General features: G+C 34.8%; 12 non-coding genes across 12 annotated transcripts; 10 read left to right on the forward strand and 2 right to left on the reverse strand.

The window, feature by feature from the left end:
- The first annotated feature begins 208 nt into the window (after nt 1-208).
- On the forward strand, nt 209-281 carry TRNAV-AAC (transfer RNA valine (anticodon AAC)). The gene has a single exon. It is a non-coding gene; the product is annotated as a tRNA-Val (tRNA).
- A 7397-nt stretch (nt 282-7678) lies between these two features.
- Nucleotides 7679-7751, forward strand: TRNAV-AAC (transfer RNA valine (anticodon AAC)). The gene has a single exon. It is a non-coding gene; the product is annotated as a tRNA-Val (tRNA).
- Nucleotides 7752-8333: 582 nt separating this feature from the next.
- On the forward strand, nt 8334-8406 carry TRNAV-UAC (transfer RNA valine (anticodon UAC)). The gene has a single exon. It is a non-coding gene; the product is annotated as a tRNA-Val (tRNA).
- Nucleotides 8407-11226: 2820 nt separating this feature from the next.
- Nucleotides 11227-11299, forward strand: TRNAV-AAC (transfer RNA valine (anticodon AAC)). Its single transcript has one exon. It is a non-coding gene; the product is annotated as a tRNA-Val (tRNA).
- A 74-nt stretch (nt 11300-11373) lies between these two features.
- Nucleotides 11374-11446, forward strand: TRNAV-AAC (transfer RNA valine (anticodon AAC)). Its single transcript has one exon. It is a non-coding gene; the product is annotated as a tRNA-Val (tRNA).
- A 533-nt stretch (nt 11447-11979) lies between these two features.
- On the forward strand, nt 11980-12052 carry TRNAV-UAC (transfer RNA valine (anticodon UAC)). The gene has a single exon. It is a non-coding gene; the product is annotated as a tRNA-Val (tRNA).
- Nucleotides 12053-13248: 1196 nt separating this feature from the next.
- TRNAV-AAC (transfer RNA valine (anticodon AAC)) lies at nt 13249-13321 on the forward strand. Its single transcript has one exon. It is a non-coding gene; the product is annotated as a tRNA-Val (tRNA).
- A 529-nt stretch (nt 13322-13850) lies between these two features.
- TRNAV-UAC (transfer RNA valine (anticodon UAC)) lies at nt 13851-13923 on the forward strand. Its single transcript has one exon. It is a non-coding gene; the product is annotated as a tRNA-Val (tRNA).
- Nucleotides 13924-15440: 1517 nt separating this feature from the next.
- Nucleotides 15441-15513, reverse strand: TRNAV-UAC (transfer RNA valine (anticodon UAC)). The gene has a single exon. It is a non-coding gene; the product is annotated as a tRNA-Val (tRNA).
- Nucleotides 15514-16042: 529 nt separating this feature from the next.
- On the reverse strand, nt 16043-16115 carry TRNAV-AAC (transfer RNA valine (anticodon AAC)). Its single transcript has one exon. It is a non-coding gene; the product is annotated as a tRNA-Val (tRNA).
- Nucleotides 16116-16747: 632 nt separating this feature from the next.
- Nucleotides 16748-16820, forward strand: TRNAV-UAC (transfer RNA valine (anticodon UAC)). The gene has a single exon. It is a non-coding gene; the product is annotated as a tRNA-Val (tRNA).
- Nucleotides 16821-17905: 1085 nt separating this feature from the next.
- TRNAV-UAC (transfer RNA valine (anticodon UAC)) lies at nt 17906-17978 on the forward strand. The gene has a single exon. It is a non-coding gene; the product is annotated as a tRNA-Val (tRNA).
- Nucleotides 17979-19823: the final 1845 nt, after the last annotated feature.

Consider the following 19823-nt stretch of genomic DNA (forward strand, 5'->3'; position numbering starts at 1 on the left):
TACTTCAGTATTTAATACAAGACCCCTTAGGTCAGAGAGTTGAGCCTTAGGAATAACCGCAATGCTTATGAAGTATCTAACAAGAAAATGACACCTTTTAATAATTACATGTGTACATAGCATTTTAACACAGAAAAGTGTTCATTGGCACATTTGTGTTAACACAAATCAGTTCAGCAGAAAAATGCTTTCATATCAATTATTTCAAGTGCTCATGGTGTAGTGGTTATCACATCTGTCTAACACACAGAAGGTCCCAGGTTCGAGCCCTGGTGAGCACAGGAGTCTTTTCATTTCAAATATGTCCAAACTGTAACGAGTTGTTGCTCGTTAGGCAGTTTAAGATATAATTGTTTAGCATCCTTTACTACCTAACTATTTATTTATGTAAATAGCTGTTATGATAATTATCTTACATAAAGTTAAACTTACTGTTAAACCTAAAGGGAGTATTCCTTTGGAGTTTGGAGCATTAGCTTACGTTCATGGCTCTACTGTATATTTGACTTATACCAATAAAGTCTTGATTATTATGAAGAAGGTTTACTCTCCAACGTATCACATGGTGGCAGTGGTATTTTAATGGACCCATACGCAGAAATACCAGGATGTCTTCGTTTCATGAGTTCTTCCGCCACCCGCCAGTTTCAATGTGGATGACAGGAATGCAGCAGAAAGGTGGGAGGGAATGGCGAGAAAAGGTGGAAGTGCTATACATATGACAGAGTTAAGTAAAAAAAGACTCCCGAAGTGCAAGTTTCTGTGTTACTTACAGTTATTGGGCCTGAGGCTCATAAAGTTTTCTTGCACATTTCAACTTTCTGATGAAGATCGGAAAGATCAGAATGCAGTGCTGGCAGCATTTGAAAATATTTTCACCTACAAAACACTGCATTTGGAACGTTACCGTTTCAATATTGGGCACAGATGGATGGAGAATCTTTTTGATCAGTATGTAACGGCTCTGCGTCATATAGCGTTGGGTTGTGATTTTGCGAATATAACACAAGAAGAAATATTAAGAGACAGGATTATGTTTGGTATTTCGGATGATAAGGTCAGAGATCGTCTTCTTCGGGAAAGGAATCTAACTTTGGAGAACCTTAGAGATTTGTCGAGTTAGCGAGGTATCTATAGCACAGCAAGAGGAGATCAACAGAGTATTAGAAAGGTTATTACTGTATCTACAAAGCTGAAGGATCCAGTTGGAAGAATGAAGCCAGTGACGGATGTTCATCAAATTGGAAAACGGACTGATTACTGATTGTAGGTTCTGTGGTAAAAGTCACAGGAAAGTAAAGGGAAGTTTGTCCAGAAAAACTTGGGTAAGTGGTGCATAAATTGCAAAAACTTAATCACTTTAAGCTTAAATGTCCATTAATGGTGCAACAAATGAATTTGAAATCGCTTAATAGCATGAGGAGGCTGATTTTGGAGAAAACGACTCGTCATGTATATTCACAGTGAAAACGGTAGCTAGTATCAAGATGACTAAGGAACAAACTGTTACACTTAAAGTTTAGTCCACTGCGCTACATAAAGATTCCAGATAGACTGTGGAGCAGATTGTAATGTGCTGCCACTCCATGTGTACCAAACTGCATACTGAAGATGGCTTAGTGTTTCAAAAGGAAATCGTTTAATTGTTCCTAAGAGTCTCAGGAAACAGATGTTGACATTGCACATCAAGGACACATTGGAGAGAGGGAGTTGTCTAGAAGAAGGATGAGAAGCGCTGTTCTGGCCAGGAATGTCCTCGATCTGAAAGCATTGGTTCAACAGTGTGATGCTTGTTTGTCAATTAGAGACCTTCCTCCTAAAGAACCGATGAAAAGTCATGAGTTTGCCCCTTCGTCCATGGTCAAAAGTAGAGCTGATCTATGTTATATTGATAATTGGATACTCCTTATAGTAACTGATTATTTTAGCAGTTTTCTTGAAGTATCAAGAGTAAATAACACGACATCTACTGCCATCGTTAGAGAACTACAAATTATATTTTCTCGTCATGGAATACCGGACCAGTTAGTAACAGATAATGGGCCACAGTTTATCACACCAGAATCCGTTCTTTTGCAAAGACATGGTCTTTTGAACACATTACTTCTAGTCCAAGGTATGCACAATCAAATGGAAAGGCTGAGTGCGTGAAAATAGTAAAGAAAATGTTCACAAAGTGTAAAACTTCGATGAGAATCAGAGTTTTGGCTTTAGTGGATTGGAATAACACGGCAACAGAAGGCATGTTGACTAGCCCAGCCCAAAGACTTATGGGGCAGACGTTTTAAAACTATCATGCCCCTGCATGTCATCATTACTAAAGCCTAGATATCCTACACAGCAAGATTCTTTTAGTTATCTTGAAAAAACATGCAGGCCCATTACTATAACAGAGGGACACGTGCATTGAAGCCTATACACCAGGAGGAGAGGTGGTACGCCTCCAGACTACCAGGTAGTAAGATATGGACTCCTGCTTTACATGGGAGAAGTCGTTCCTAGGTCTTACAAAGTCAGGTGGAAATAGAGAGTATAGAAGAAATCGATTTGGCAGTTACTGGCTACAGGAGAGATGTTCGGATGACTTGGAGGACACTGAGGTTGATACTGACGAGCAACTGGACGATAATGATCTGGAACAGATCTTACAAGAGCAGGATTTGATACGGAGCTGCAGTCCACAACAGAAAGAAAAGAGTAAACCTGAGCTGAGAAGGAAGATGCCTGTGAGCCACTTGTCGTTAAAGAAGCCTATTTGGAGGACGATGTTCTTAAGCACATCTGAGCCTGAAATCCAAAATAGACGTTCAACACGCTTCAAGAGTAAACCTAAACGTTATGGCATAGATGATTATTGATAGTATATGTACATTAAAGTTTATTTGTATTAATGACTGTTTTCAGCATTTGTATTTATATATATATTTATTTTAATATCATTACTTCTATTTTGCTGTACATACAAACTTCTTTTGGAGAAGGGAGATGCATAATGAGTTGTTGCTCGTTAGCAGTTTAAGATATAATTGTTTAGCATCCCTTTACTACCTAACTATTTATTATGTAAATAGCTGTTATGATAATTATCTTACATAAGTTAAACTTACTGTTAAACCTAAAGGGCAGTATTCCTTTGGAGTTTGGAGCATTAGCTAACACGTTCATGGCTTTCCCACTGTATATTTGACTTATACCAATAAAAAGTCTTGATTATTATGAAAAGGTTTACTCTCCAACGTATCACACAAACCTGTCTTTACATGAATAAAGTTTCACATCAAGTATATCAAGTCCTCATGATCAAGTACCCCATTTAAATTAACAATTAATGGGTTCCCCCAAAATCTAGCATAAACAAGCACTAAAGTATTAACATTTTCAATATCTTGTCCTGCCATATGTGAAGTATTCTTTGGTGAAAAATGACAGAAGGCACAATGTAAATAATACTATGTCCCCATATTTTTTCTTATACTTGCGACTGGGACTCCTTGATATTCATGAAATTTTAAGTGTTCTTCCCTTTCCTTCTGATCATTGCGAGTTAACCTCAAAATTTTAAGATAAACGAACTCTATGTTAGTTGCTTTGTAGAGTTTAGAAATTAAAGTCTGTAGATAAATAGAATATACAATTTAGGCCGAAGGCCAAGTGCTGGCACCTATAAGGTCATTCAGCGTTGAAAGGAAAATTGGGAGTAAGAGGTTTAAAAGAAGTAACAGGAGGAAAACCTTGTAATGCAATATGAAATAGCTGTTAGAATATGGTGGAAAGTAAGCTGGAGGAAAGAATATGAATGGAGGTAGAGTAAAAGAAATGAAAGGGGGTTGTAGCTAGGGGCCGAAGGGATGCTCCAAAGAACCTTACGTAATGACTACAGTGCACTGCGTGAGGTGCACTGATGGCACTATACCCCTACAAGAATTTTTTTAGGTAATGCTGTTTCGTTATGAATGCAATCATCCAAAAATAATTAACTTCTAACCACTGTCCATCTTCCTAAGTACACAATAATTTTTCATTTGCTATTTCTTGTTATATATATTATGAAAAAAAAATTTTCTCAAATAACTTTATGCTCTTGTAGTGTGTAGTTATCACGTCTGCTTTACACGCAGAAAGGTCCCAGGTTGAGCCACAAGAGCACTTTAGTTTACCTGAAAGAGCCTGTACTAAAAGTAGTATAGCTTAGTTTTACAGACTGGCATATGTTTAACCTTGACTGACTAGTCTGAAGAACATAGTACCATGTTCAGCTGGGGGTTGTTTCAGTGTCTGAATGATCCACTTCCTCCTCTTTCATAAAGAAGGGGAATGAAGGAGAAAACAGTGTACAAATGATTAACATATAAATTCCTGTAGTCTTAGTTTAGAGACGGTAAAGTTGCATGTTAGTCCAGTTTTAATGGACCATAGAAAAGGTATCTCGCTTGGGTCATGAGTCTGCTGATTGTCTTCCTTGTTTTTTGGTTATAAGAATAAATAGGATATACAATTTAGGCCAAAGAAAGAAGAGGTCATTCAGCACTGAAACGGAAACTGAGAGGAAAGGAGGTTTGAAAGGTGCAACGAGAAACACCTCATAGTTACACCATCCCACAATCATACGAATTTTAACTGGTTCTCTCTCCTGTTGCCCAGGTGATTTAAATCAAATAACTGAGGCTCCATAGAATTTACCATGATTAATATGTCATGACAACACAGACCAATTATCTAATAATACATTATCTAATGGTATTAATTAAATCCCTCGTAGAGGAACGTTTTGCATGAAAGGCAGATGTGATAACCACTACAATACAAATTGCCAAAAATTATTATTATCATTATTTAGGAAGCATTCTCAAATGATAATACTCACTGTCTGAAAGATAGCCATGTACATAAAAAAATTATATTATATCAGTATAGAAGATGGTTCATAGTTCAACTAGAACTTTGCAAGACACTCAGTTCCAAAAATGATTTTTTTCCAGTATTATTCAGAAATACATGCAGAAACCTTTAATGCCACAAGAGATATGCGAAACAAAGGGGAAAGAATTTTAACTGTCACATCCCTTGACAAAATTATGTACACCTGTGAATAATAAAAGAAAATATAAGGAAGACGCTCATACTTCAGTACTTAATACAACACCCTCAGGTCAGAGAGTGGAGCCTTAGGAATAAACTCTCATAATGCTTATAAAGTATCTAACGAGAAAATGACATCTTTTACTAATTACATAAAAAGTGTCCATAACATTTTAACACAGAAAAAGCATCCACTAGCACATTTGCGTTAACACAGATCAATTCCAACAGAAAATGCTTTCATATCAATTGTTATTTCAAGTATCATGATGCAGTGGTTATCACATCTGTCTAACACAGAAGGTCCCAGGTTGAGCCCTGGTGAGCACAGGAGTCTTTTTCATTTCAAATGTTTCCAAGCCTGTCTTACATGAAACATAGTTTCACATCAAGTATGTCAAGCCCCTCATGATCAAGTGCCCCATTTAAATTATTAACAATTACGAGGTCCCCAAAATCTAGCACAAACAGGCACTAAAGCATTAACATTTTCTTGTCCTCCATATGTGAAGTATTCTTTGGTGAAAAAGGACAGAAGGCACAATGTAGATAAGGCTAATTTGTTATACTTGCAACTGGGCTCCTTGATATTCAGTGAAACCTTTTATGTTCATCTGTTTCTTTCTGATTGCAAGTTAACCTCAAAATTTTAAGATAAGCGAAGTCTATGTTAACTGTTATGTACAGTTTAGAAATTAAATTCTATAGATAAAAGAAGTAACAGGAGGAAAACCTTGCAGTTGCACTATGAAACAATTGTTAGAAGATGGTGGAAAGTATGGAAGAAGAATAAGGAATGAGCAGAGTAAAAGGAATGAGGGGTTGCAGCTAGGGGCTGAAGGGATGCTCCAAAGAACCTTACGTAATGACCACAGTGCACTGTGTGAGGTGCACTGATGGCACTATACCCTACAAGAATTTTTCTAGGTAATGCTGTTTCATTATGAATCCAATCATCTCAAAAAATAATTAACTTCTAACCACTGTCCATTTTTCTAAGTACACAATAATTTTATTTTATTTGTTATTTCCTGGTATATATTATAAAAATATTTCTCAAACAATTTATAAGTAAGCTCTTGTGTGTAGTAGTTTATCACGTCTGCTTACATAAGAAAGGTCCAGGTTCGAGGCCTGGCAAGAGCACTTTGGTTACCTGAAAGAGTCTGTGCTGGCATAAGGCAAGCTTAATCTTAACTGACTAGTCTGAAGAACATAGTACCATGTTGGTTAGGGTTGTTTCTGGAGGTATCTGAATAATCCACTTCCCTCCTCTTTCATAAAGAAGAGGAATGAAGGAGAAAACAGTATACGAATGATTGACACATGAATTCATGTTGTGTTAGTTTAGAGATGATAAAGTTGCATGTTAGTCCAGTTTTAATGGACCATAGAAAAGGCGTCTCGCTTGGGTCTGAGTATGCTGATTGTCTTCCTGGTTTTTTGGTTGTAAGAATAGAATCGGATATAAAAATTAGGCCAAAGGCCAAGTGCTGGGACATATTATTATTATTATTATTATTATTATTATTATTATTATTATTATTCAGAAGATGAACCCTGTTCATATGGAACAAGCCCATAGGGGTCACTGACTTGAAATTCAAGCTTCTGAGGAATATGGTATCCATGAGGAAGAAGTAAGAGGAGGTGAAGAGAAATACAGAAAGAAGAGGTCATTCAGCGCTGAAACGGAAACTGAGAGGAAAGAAGTTTTGAAAGGTGTAACGAGAAAAACATCGCAGTTACACCATCCCACAATCATAGGAATTTTATCGAAGGTTCTCTCTCCTGTTGCCCAGGTGATTTTAATTAAACAACTGAGGCCTCCATAAATTTATCATGATTAATGTCATGATAACCACAGACCAATCACCTAATAATGCATTATCTGATAATTACTAACTAAATCCCTCGTAGAGGGAACGTTTTGCATGTAAGGCAGACGCCATAATCACTACACTACAAGTGCCAAAAAAAATTATTATTATCATTATTCAGGGAAACATTCTCAAATGACAATACTCATTGGTCTGAAAGACAGCCATGTACATAAAAAAGATTATATTATATCAGTATAGAAGATGGTTCATAGTTCAACTAGAACTTTGCAAGCATTTTTGGTTCTAAAAATGATTTTTTTTCAGTAATATTCAGAAATGCATGTGAAACCTTTAATACCACAAGAGATATGAAAACAAAGGGGAAGAAAATTTGCAACTGTCACATCCCTTGGACAAAATTATGTGCTACACCTGTGAAGATAAAAGAAAATACCCCCAACGATATAAAGGTACTTTCGATGTTCTGACAATACACAATCTGACAGACACGTTAAAACCTTTATTCATCAGCCTAAGAAAAGAAATTTGGCTTGAAAAGGAAGATGCTTATACTTCAGTATTTAATGCAACACCCCTCAGGTCAGAGAGTTGAGAATTAGGAATAACAGCAATGCTTATAAAGTATCTAACAAGAAAATGACATCTTTTACTAATTGCATGTGTCCATAGCATTTTAACACAGAAAAGTGTTCACCGACACATTTGTGTTAACAGATCAATTCAGCAGAAAAATGCTTTCATATAAATTATTTCAAGTGCTCATGGTGTAGTGGTTATCACATCTGTCTAACACACAGAAGGTCCCAGGTTCGAGCCCTGGTGAGCACAGGAATCTTTTCCTTCACACGTGTATTGAAATCAATACCAATCTTCCAGGAAAATGCTTTCCCTTCAAGGGTATCGAGTGCTCATGATCCAGTAATCAATTTGAATTGTTCACTTCTGTAAAACATCTAGCTTAAATAGGCATAAACACCAAACTTTTGATACCCTTGCTAAATCTGTTGCTTCCTGTGATGAAAAATGTCAGGTGATAATAGGTATTGCTCTGTCCAGATATTTGTGTCAGATCTAAAAGTTGGTTTTCATAATATTCATGAAATCTCATAGGCATTGCTCTGTCCACACATTTGTGTCAGATCTAAAGTGGGTTTTCTTAATATTCATGAAATCTCATAAGTATATCATATTTCTTTTCATTTGCAAGTTTCCTCAAAATTTTATGATTTGTACACTCTGCCTTGCTAATGACAGCGATATGAAATCGCATTCTATACGCATTTTGGTTTCCTTAAGAAGGCAACAGTCCATATGATGATTAATTTCTAACCACTGTAACGTACATTAAGTATGAATTAAATTTTGTTTGATTATATTTTATGAAAAAACATTTTCTCATATCATGAACAAGCTCTTGTAGTGTAGTGGTTATCACGTCTGCTTTACACGCAGAAGGTCCCAGGTTCGAGCCCTGGCAAGAGCACTGTAGTTTAACTGTTAATAACAAGAGTGGATATCAGCTAGAGTAACATGGAATATGGTCAACTTAACCTAGACTTATAGCCTGATGAACATAGTATTGATCAGGATCCCCTTGCAACACAAATTGTATACAATGCAAAGGAGATTGAAGGATAAAATGGAATAAGAACAATGTCTGTTTTGTTAGTGTAAGGACAATAAGAGCATATATTAGTATAGTTTTCACAGAACAGAGAAGAGCACACTACCTCACTGTTTTCCTGGCTCACTGGTTATAAGAATACTAACAGTAGGGTCTAAGGAATTTTTTCGACTTTGACACCTAAGTTAAACTGCTATCGCCAAGGCTCGAACCAGGAACTTCTGCGAGTATGCAGATGTGTTATCACCACACTTTCCGAGGTAATAAAGATGTATATTATGCATCTTTTGTAAAAGAGTCATATTCAAATTACATAAATAGCAATATTTAACTAATTTTTGCTAAATAAGCACATATGCTTGCACATATCTGGCAAATAATAAGCTTTTATGTTGGTGCTATAAAATAGTTACTCTTATTTCATAAGTATTTGTAATTTATAACAGTAATGTGTACTGAAATAAAACTCTGAAACTACTCCTACAGATGCAATGATAACATACCTCTGAAATGTTACAGTACATACGCAACTAGCAGCCAACCTTTAATAAAAATGTCAATTAATGAAAGGTTATTCTTTCAATTATTACTTGAATATCTCTTTTTTTTTTAGCCTAGCGAGTAAATAATATATTTCAAGACGCAGGTATTTCTGTTTTAGTTGTTATCACATCTGTCTAACACAAAGAATGTGTTAGGTGTGAGCTCAAGCAGGCACAAAGACGTTCTTGAGGGAAAATGATATTTTGAAAATTATCATACATGTTCGTGCATAACAGTCAGCATCTATATAAGAATAGGAATATTTTACAAATGGGACTGAACAGTGCTACTATGTCAGCGGACAATATTCCTTTGCTCACCAGGTTATCAAACCTGAAACCTGCGTGCATCTCTGTAATGGTCATCACATCTGTTTGTCCCACAAAAGGTCTCAGGGTCAGGACCTTTCTATGAGTAGTCAGTTACCTTAACTATATAGAGAATTTGATAATATGGTAGGTGTAACTAAACTGCAGACATAAAGATGGGTATCATAAATAAATGGCAACATATATGGAATGAAGAACGTGAAAATAATAAATTAAAACAAATAAAACCTAATGTTAAAAAATGGAGTTCATCATATCAGAGAGAACGACACGCACAAGTAATTCTAACACGTCTCAGAATACGCTATGCTCGTCTGACACATGGACACTTGATAAGCAGCCCACGTGGCCCGGCTCCCGAGTGCTCAGAGTGCAAGGTGATTATTAAGGGTCAGACATGTGTTGGGCGAGTGTCCAAAGTATGACCAACAACGACTGTCTACTTTTGGAAATAAATCAATGAAAGAAATTTTGTCAGAATCTTTTACATTTTCAGTCGTTCCGATTTTGTTGTTCATGAGGAACTGTGGTTTAATTAATAAAATATAAAAATAAGGAAATAATAAAAGCACGAAAACCCTTATAGCATCTGTCGAATTACAAATTTTTTATTTTGCTTCACTTACTATGAGTAAATGTATTTATTGTGTGTATGGGTTGCAGTGTGAGAACGCGCACCTATGTGCAGTTTTTAATTTCATTTTAATTCGCTCATCATTGTACTGAATGACCTATTGGGTCCCAGTGCTTGTCCTAAGGCCTAGACCTGGTATTTTATCCTAATCCTTCGGGCAAGCCCTACGAGAGCTGAAAATCAGCTCAGTGGTGTGGTTAAACTACTTTAAAACTATAGCGGATTTTAGAGTAAGCTTCCCTTGTACCAGCACAGTCATCTGAGCACCCCACAATTATAGGAATTCCATCTAAGGCTCTCTCTCATGTTGCCTGGGTGATTTTAATCAAACAACTAAGGCCTACAAAAATCTACCAAGACTAATATGTCATAACAATCACAGACCAATTATAGGTATACATTGTTTAATAACTCCTAACTAAATCCCTCGTAGAGGAAACGTTTTGCATGTAAGGCAGCCATTATAACCACTACATTACAAGCGCCAAAAATTTATTGTTATGATTATTCAGAAGGATTCTCAAGTAAAGATCAAGAAGTTAATTAACAATTAATGCTCTTTGAACCAATGTGTAAAAAACGGGAGGATTATATCTGCCTGGTAAATGAAAAAGAACCAGGTACATAAAAACATTATATATCAGTATAGATGATGGTTCAGTTCAACAAGAACTTTACACACTTTTTTAATTAAAAAAAATATTTTTTTTTGAGTAACATTCTGAAATACAAATAAATACTTTAATGCCATGATAAATGAAAACAAAGGGGGAAGAAAATTTGCAACTGTCACATCCTATGAGCAGATTTATGGCTACACCTGTGAACATAAAAGGAAATACACCCAACAAGACAAAGGCCCTTTAGATGTTCCGACAATAAACGGTCTGTTTGAAATGTTAAAACCTTTTATTCATCAGCCTAACAAAAAAAATAAAAACAATTTGGGTTTAAAATGAAGATGCTTATACTTCAGTGTTGTTTACAGCACCCCTAAGGTCAGATAGCTGAGCCTCAGCAAGTACAGGAATGCTTGTAATTATATCTAACAAGAAAATGACATCTTTTACTAATTACATGTGTCGATAGCATTTTAACACATTACAGCTTTCATTAACGCATGTTAACACAGACCAATCCAACAGAAAAATGCTTTCACAGCAAGCACTTTAAGTGCTCATGGTGTAGTGGTTATCACATCTGTCTAACACACAGAAGGTCCCAGGTTCGAGCCCTGGTGAGCACATGAGATTTTGTTTAAAAGTCTGTCTCTCTACTGACCCGTCTGAGAGGAAAATGCTTTCTTAAGGCACAATGTAAGTGCTCATGGTGTAGTGGTTATCACATCTGTCTAACACACAGAAGGTCCCAGGTTCGAGCCCTGGTGAGCACAGGAAAGTTTTCCTTCACACAGTCTTAAATGCTTTACCTTCAAGGGTATCAAGTGCTCATAATCCAGTAACCAATTTGCATTGTTGAGTTGTGTAAAACATCTGACTTAAACAAGCATAAAAACTAAACTTTTTATAATTTTGCTAAATTTGTTGCTTCCTCTGATGATGAAATTAAGGTGACAATGTAGATGTTGCTCTGTCCACATATTTGTGTTAGATCTGGAAGTGGGTCTCCATAATATTCATGAAATCTTATAAGCCTGTCATATTTCTTTCTGTAATCTGCAAGTTTCCTCAAAGTTTTTAGATTTGTACAATATACCTTGCTGATGATACAGCGATTTGAAATCACATTCTATATGTAATTTGGTTTCTTTATGAAGGCAACACTTTTGAAAATTACATTCTACATGTATGTTTTCTTGTGATAATCAATTTCTAACCACTGTAACAACTCTAAAAATACTTAAATTTTCTTTTATTGTATCTTGTTATATATTTTAAGAAAAACATTTTCTCCAGGTAGGCACAAGCTCTTGTAGTGTAGTGGTTATCACGTCTGCTTTACACGCAGAAGGTCCCAGGTTCGAGCCCTGGCAAGAGCACTTTAGTTTAACTGTCAAGAACAGGAGGGTATATCAGCCAGATTAAACTGTCATATACCCAACTCTGACCCGTCAAACGAACATAATCCTGATCAGGACCACTTTGCAAAAATAAAAATAAGTAAATAAATATATAAATAAATAAATTGTATTACAAATGAGATTGAGGAATAAATGCAATAAGCACCATGATTGTTACAAACATACATAACTGTTATGTTGATTTATGAACAATAAAAAGCTTTTGTTTGCAATTTCAATAGAACAGAAAAGGATGCCCAAGCTGATGGTATTCAAGTTTTTTTGGATAAAAGAACACTGGCAGTAAGGCCTAAGTTCCTTCAACTTTGACTGACAGATAAATTAAACTCCTCTCGCCAGGGCTCAAACCTGCACACATGACATCCATCACATTACCAGAGCTAGTAAAGATGATCATGTGATAAAATATAAACAGAAATACATAACTAATATACTGTATGCAAAGTATGCAACCATGCTTTGTAACTAGCCAGTTCTTTAAGCTTTTATGCTCTTGCTATGTAAACTTGTTACTCTTATTTCTTAAGTAGTTATTTATGGCAGTAATGTGTATTGAAACAAAACTCAATTATAAGATAACACCCCATGCAGATGCAACGATAATATACCTCTGTAATATTGCATATGTAACTATGAAAGCAATTTGCAGTTACAAAAATGAATTTTTTAGTACTGCCCAGGAATACATACAAAATATTTTAATGCCATGTGATATGAAGAAAAGAGAAAGACAATTTAAACTGTCATTTCCTATGGATAGATTTGTGTGACATCTGTGAAGAGAAAAGAAAATACTCCGAAAAGATCATTAAGATACTTTTGATGTTCTGGCAATACAGTCTGTCTTAATTTGTCACAAACATGACTATAAGCTCAACCTAATGCAATTTACCCAAAGATTTTTATTCTTCAGCTTACTATATCAAAACTTTGGCTTGAAAATGAAGATGCTTCTACTTCAGTGTCTATCACAACACCCCCAAGGTCTGCGAGTTGAGCCTCAGGAAGCGCATGAATTAAATCTAGCAAGAAAATGACATCTTTATAATAATTACATGTGAACACAGCATACTAACACAAAAACATTTCACTGGGACATCTGTGTTAATACAGGTCAATTAATTTGACAAATGCTTTGACATTGTGTGTATCTAGTGCTCATGGTGTAGTGGTTATCACATCTGTCTAACACACAGAAGGTCCCAGGTTCGAGCCCTGGTGAGCACAGGAATGTTTTCATTCTGTTGAAATCACAACCTGTTTAGCAGGAAAATGCTTTCACATGAAACATATCAAGTGTTCATGACCAAGTAACAAATTGACTGTTATTAACAAGAAAATGTTCCCCAAAAACTCGAGCTTAAACAGAAACAAGCGCTGAACTTTTCGTGCCCTGCCAAATTTGATATTTCTTTCAAGATAAATGACAGATGTTTTCTTTCATGACAAATGACACAAGATATAATGCAGATACTGAAATGTCCCCATGCTTCTGTCAGACTTGCAAGTAGGTTCCCATGATATTCATGAAGTCTTATAAGTTTGTCATATTTCTGTCAGGTCTTTGCAAGCTTTTCTCAAATTATTAAGATGTGTACACTTTAACGTTCTAGTGATACAGCGTTTCTTATGAGGGCAATACTCCATACAATTAATTTCTAACGACTGTCCCATTTATTTAGGCATACATTAAATTTTCTTTTATCTGATCTTGTTATATATCCTATGAAAAAACATTTTCTCAGGGTAGAAATAAGCTCTTGTAGTGTAGTGGTTATCACGTCTGCTTTACACGCAGAAGGTCCCAGGTTCGAGCCCTGGCAAGAGCATTTTATTATCTGAACTTTCAACAACAGAAGTGTATATCAGCTGAATTAAGCTGACATAAGGCATTGATAGAGATCCCTTGCAAAAAGAATTGTAATGAAAATGAGATTGAAGGATAAAATGAAATACGAACGATGAGAAATTAAAATATATATGTCTGTTGTGGTAGTTAGAGACAATGAAAGCATGTGTTATAAAAACACTGACAATAAGGTCAAGGACATTCTTCAGACTTTAATTACCAGATAGGTTAAATTGCTCTCGCCAGAGATTTGAACCTGGGACCTTCTGTGTGTAAACATGTGATAACAACTACATTACCATAGCTAATTAAAAAGGATATAATGTATCTTTTGCAAAAGATATTTAATGAAATCATATAAATAGCAATATAACTAAAATAAACAAAATATGCACAAATGCCTGCGCGTAACTAGGCAATTCTTTAAGCTTTTATTTTGGTGCTGTAAAACTGTTCCTCTTATTTCATAAGTAGTCGTTATTTATAACAATGATGTATCCTAAAATAAAACTCCATTATGACTACTGCCAAAGAAGCAATGGCCTCTAGAATCATGTATGCAACTCGCAGCTAATGTTCAAGGAAAATGCTATTCAATGAATGTTGTCCTTTACCTATCTGCCTGTATTCTTATTCTGAAGCCTAACAATTAGATCATTCATTTCAAGCCGCAAGTGCTTCTGTTGTAGTGGTTATCACATCTGTCTAACACAAAGAATGTGTCAGGTGCGAGCTCTTTAAGCGCAAGAATGGTCTTGTTACAAGTGTTCATGCATAGCATTAGGCTAATCACATCTACATAAGAATAGGAATGTTTTACCAATGGAAAATATTCATTTACTCAACAGGTCTCGAACCTCATACTTAACAGAAGAATAAATTATCAGAGTTCTTTTACGTATTTCTCGCATAACGGCTGTCATACCTGTTTGTTCCATAAAAGGTCTCAGGCTCAGGACCTGCTAAGAGCAGTAGCCTTTACATATCAATAATAATATTGAACAGAAAATTTGAGTATGATAGGTGTAACTAAAATGTATACTTTCGATTATCCTTCCAAATCTGATGTCCCCGCTTACAGATCTAACAAAAGTGTGGTGTCAGAACAGCAACTAGATTATATCTTCTGTCATTTTTCACCAAAGTAAACATTCAAATTTGGAAAGGCTTGAAAGGTAGTGCTTACACATGTTTAGGCCAGATTTTTAAAATTCTTGATTAGGAACCCACATCGGTTACTTATTCATAAGCACTTGTATAAACGAAAACATTCCTGAAAAGCATACAAATATATGCTCTTATTGAACTTACACTAACAAAATAGACATTGTTCTTATTCCATTTTATCCTTCAATCTCCTTTGTATTGCATACAATTCGTCTTGCTAGGGGATCCCGATCAGTACAACGTTTGTCGGACTGTAAGTCTAGGTAAGTTGGCCATATTCCATCTTATTCTAGCTGATGTCTACTTTTGTTATTGACAGTTAAACTAAAGTGCTCTTGCCAGGGCTCGAACCTGGGACCTTCTGCGTGTAAAGCAGACGTGATAACCACTACACTACAAGAGCCTGTTCATGACATGAGAAAATGTTTTTTCATAAAATACATAAAATATAATAAAACAAAATTTAATTCATACTTCAGTGTACGTTACAGTGGTTAGAAATTAATGATCATATGGACTGTTGTCTCCATATGGAAACCAAAATGCATGTAGAATGCAATTTCATATCACTGTATCATTAACAAGGTAGTGTGTGCAAATCATAAAATTTTGAGGAAACTTTCAAATAAAAAGAAATATGATAGACTTATGAGATTTCATGAATATTATGAAAACCGACTTTTGGATCTGACACAAATATGTGGACAGAGCAATATCTTCATTGTCACTTGACATTTATCATCACAGGAAGCAACACATTTAGCAAGATTGTTAAAGGTTTGGTGTTCATGCCTATTTAAGCAAGATGCTTCACAAAAGTGAACAATTCAAATTGGTTACTGGATCATGAGCGCTCGATACCCTTGAAGGGAGAGCATTTCCCTGTAAGACTGGTATTGATTTCAATATACATGTGTGAAGGAAAAGATTCCTGTGCTCACCAGGGCTCGAACCTGGGACCTTCTGTGTGTTAGACAGATGTGATAACCACTACACCATGAGCACTTGATGCTTTGGCTGTGAAAGGATTTTTCTGTTGAATTTATCTGTATTAACACAGATGTGTCGATGGAAACTTTTTTGATCTATACTAAGGGCACAAGTAATTAGTTTACATATGATATTTTCTTGTTAGATTTAATGTCAACATTCCTGTGCTTCATAAAGCTCAGCTCTCAGACCTTAAGGGTGTTGTGATAAACACTAAAGCTTAAACATCTTTATTTTCAAGCCAATTTGTTTACTTGGAAGGCTCAAGAACCAAAATCTTCTGGTAAATTTCATTTTGAAAAGCTCGTGGTTGTGTTTGTAACACGTCAGGCAGACTGAATTGTCGGAACATAGTACCTTTATTTTATTGGGGTTATTTTATCTTCCCAGGTGTAGCACATAAACCTCATAAGTTTGTTATAATTCTTTCTGGTCACTGCAAGTATTCCTGAAAGTATTAAGATATGTATACTCTTCCAAGCTATTGATGTATATTGTTATAAAATTACATTCTATATGTAATTCCATTTTCTTATAAAGGCAATAATCCGTACGGCCATTAATTTCTATAATCATACATTAAATACTAGCTTACTATATCTTGTTATATATTCTTTGAAAAAAACATTTTCTCACAGATTTAATAAGCTCTTGTAGTGTAGTGGTTATCACGTCTGCTTTACACGCAGAAGGTCCCAGGTTCGAGCCCTGGCAAGAGCAGTTGCATTTGCTTATCAATCACTGCATCAATAAACAAACTGGAACTGATAGTGAAAGGGGTGTTTTAGTTCTTATTTCAGCTTGTTCGACACCTGGAATTCCAGGTGTCACCTTCCAAACAAATAACTCAGGATTTTTAAATTTAATTAAATACCTCTGATAGGTAAAAGACTCTAAAGGTATTTTAAATTAATCACATACATTTAATTAGCAAAAGACTCAAGATTTCAAAATGAATTAAATACCTTTCACTAGCAAAACTCAAGAGTTTTAAAAAATGAATTAGATACCTTTGTTTAGCAAATTACTTACAATTTTTTAAATGAACTAAATACCTTTAATTTGCAAATGACTCAAGAATCTCAAACTGAATCAAACCCCTTTGATCTGCAACTGAATCGAGACTACTAAAATGAATGTAATACCTTTAATTAACAGAAGTGTATATCAGCATAGTACAGTCTTTCCTAATATCTTCCATTCAGCCACAATGATCCATGGACGTTTTTGTCCACATATTATTATTGACAAAACAATACTTTTGTAGACCAATTTTATAAGAAAACTATAAATGCAAAGTTTACATATGATTTTGATTAAGAGTGCTAACTTCAAGGCCTTGGGTAACCTGAAGTGTATTTGAATAATATATAAAATTAAGGATAAGCACAACTCATTTTCACGAGGAGAATTCAAAATAAAGAACATAAGATTAAAAAAACTATAGTATAAAACATATATGATTTTGGGTTAATTTACTGAAGGTCCTTGGGATGCTGAATTAAGAAATCTGTGCCCTTTCAAGATTTCAATGAACTGAATAAATGTCCAACAATACAGTATACTGAAACTACCATATACCACTGGGACATTCAGTTTAATTGTGGTGTGCCACTGTCCCCAGGGCATAGCAATGGGGACATACTGTACAAAAAATAATCATCCATAAGCAGCTCTAAATTAATATTTACATCACAAGGTTAACTTAATCCTCCATTAAAAAAACTAATATTTTCTCAAAAATATTCTTAATGTATCCTCACTTGTACATCTGTTGCCAGCTATGCATCTTCATGTATCATCTGGCTCTCGTAGTGTAGTGGTTATCACGTCTGCTTTACACGCAGAAGGTCCCAGGTTCGAGCCCTGGCGAGAGCAGTTAAATTTGCTTAATTATCATTTCATTAGTAAGGAAATTAATACTGATAATGAAATGGCATTTTGATTTTTAATTTCAGTTTATTTGATATCTGTAATTCACTGGTGATCACCGTCCAAACAAATGACCCACAATCTTAAAACTGACTTAAATAATTAATGTATTTAAAAATTAATTAAACACCATTTATGAGCAAGTGACTCAAATGTTTAAAATTAATAAAATACCTTGAATTAGTAAATGACTCAAGATTTTTAAAATGAAAGCAGTACCTTCGATTAACTACTGACTCGAAACTATTAAACTCAATTCAACGTCTTTGATTAGTAAATGACCCATGACCCAAGATTTTTAAACTTATCCAAATGCCTTTGATTAATAAATGATGAAAGACTGCTAATAATGAATTAAATACCAAATCAGCAAATGACTAGATTTTAAAACTACTGTAATTGATTACCTATGATTAGCAAATAACTCATGGTTTTTAAGACGATTTAAGTACCTCTGATTAGCTAACAGTCTAAGACAAAACTTGTATAGAGTAATTCTAGTACAAGTTTGTAACATGCAAAGTTCAAAGCTTATATATGATTTTGATTAAGAATTGGGTAACACCAAGGCCTTAAGTATTCTGAAGCGTTTATATACAATAAATAAATTCTAGAATAAGCACGGATCATTTTTCACAAGGAACAAAAAATTACGACATCATCATATGGATATATCTTAACGATTTTGGGTTGTTTCATAGGCTTTAATTTTTAATTATTGCCAGTGTCTGGGCTCCTGAATTAAGGAGTGTGTTGTGGTCATCAGATCTTTAGATTTCATGAACTAACCTTTAGATTTGATGAACTACACAAACATCTAACAATATACTGAAACTAGCATAAATCACTTGGATATACAATTAAATTACGGTGTGCCCAGGTATCCATAAAAAAGGATATACTAGATGAAAAATAATAATTCACAAGTGGTTTAAAACATTTACATTCCAGGATTAATTTTAAACCCCAGTGGAAAAGACTGACATTTTCTCAAAAACATTATGTATTCTTACATGTATATCTGTGGCCACTTATGCATGAATATGTATCATCTGGCTCTAGTAGTGTGTAGTTTATCACGTCTACTTTTACACCAAGAAGGTCCCAGGTTCGAGCCCTGGCGAAACAGCAGTTTTTATTGCTTCATTACGCACATTTGACAAAGCTGATGAGCAAGTTTTTTTAATTTTTAATTCATCAAGTTCGACATCTGGAATTCATCGGTGGTCACATCCAAATAAAGGACCCAGTATCTTTAAAATGAATTAAACACCATATATTAATAATGGTTAGATTTTTTCTATGATTAAATACAATGTTTAACCAAATGACTAAAACTGACTTCATGCTGTTAAGTAGCAGCATGACTCGATTTTTAAGCTTCAGGTTAAATATCTGAGCACATTACTTAATTTTTTTTTATGAATTAAATACCAGTATACCCAGCAAAAGACTTGATTTTTAACAATTACTTAAATACCATAAAGTAGCACTGACTTAAGATTTTTAAAGTGAATCAAATAACTTTGATTTGCAAGTGACTTACAATTGTTAAAATGAATTAATACCCATTAACTGGCAAATGACAAAACTTTTAAAACCGAATTAAAGGCCCAAGGTTAGCAAATTACTCAAGATTGTCAAAATTTATAAAATACCATTACTTAGATAATGTCTCAAGACTTAAAATGAATTAAATACCATTAATTAGCAAAAAATTCAAGACAAACTGAATTAAATGCCTATGATTAGCAAATAACGAAAGGCTTTAGATGCCTTATGTACCTTTGA

The sequence above is a fragment of the Macrobrachium rosenbergii genome, chromosome 56 (assembly GCF_040412425.1).
Source record: "Macrobrachium rosenbergii isolate ZJJX-2024 chromosome 56, ASM4041242v1, whole genome shotgun sequence".
Lineage (NCBI taxonomy): Eukaryota > Metazoa > Arthropoda > Malacostraca > Decapoda > Palaemonidae > Macrobrachium > Macrobrachium rosenbergii.